Raw genomic sequence first — 292 nt, 5'->3', positions numbered from 1 at the left:
CTTGGGCGGGGCAACCAGCATTAACTGCGGTGGGAGACTCAGATATGGCAGCGCCTGGTCCGCAAGCTGGGTGGGGAGGGCTCAACGAAGGAGCAGTGCCCTCTGCCAGCACTTTTGTTTGAGGGAAAGCTGCTCCTCCAGCCCTCGCCCTGAAGCCAAGACTTTTCAGTTCCTCCCCATGTGTCCCTGGCGCCTTTCAAGCTGCCTCGCCAGCGCTGGAGCGCAGAGCAAGCGAGTCCGTCAGCGGTAAGTTCATGCACAGGCCCTTTAAGAGCCGCACCCTCTGTCTCAT

Source organism: Pteropus vampyrus, unplaced genomic scaffold, assembly GCF_000151845.1.
Source record: "Pteropus vampyrus isolate Shadow unplaced genomic scaffold, Pvam_2.0 Scaffold30, whole genome shotgun sequence".
Taxonomy (NCBI): Eukaryota; Metazoa; Chordata; class Mammalia; order Chiroptera; family Pteropodidae; genus Pteropus; species Pteropus vampyrus.
Note: the sequence above shows the minus strand (reverse complement) of the source record.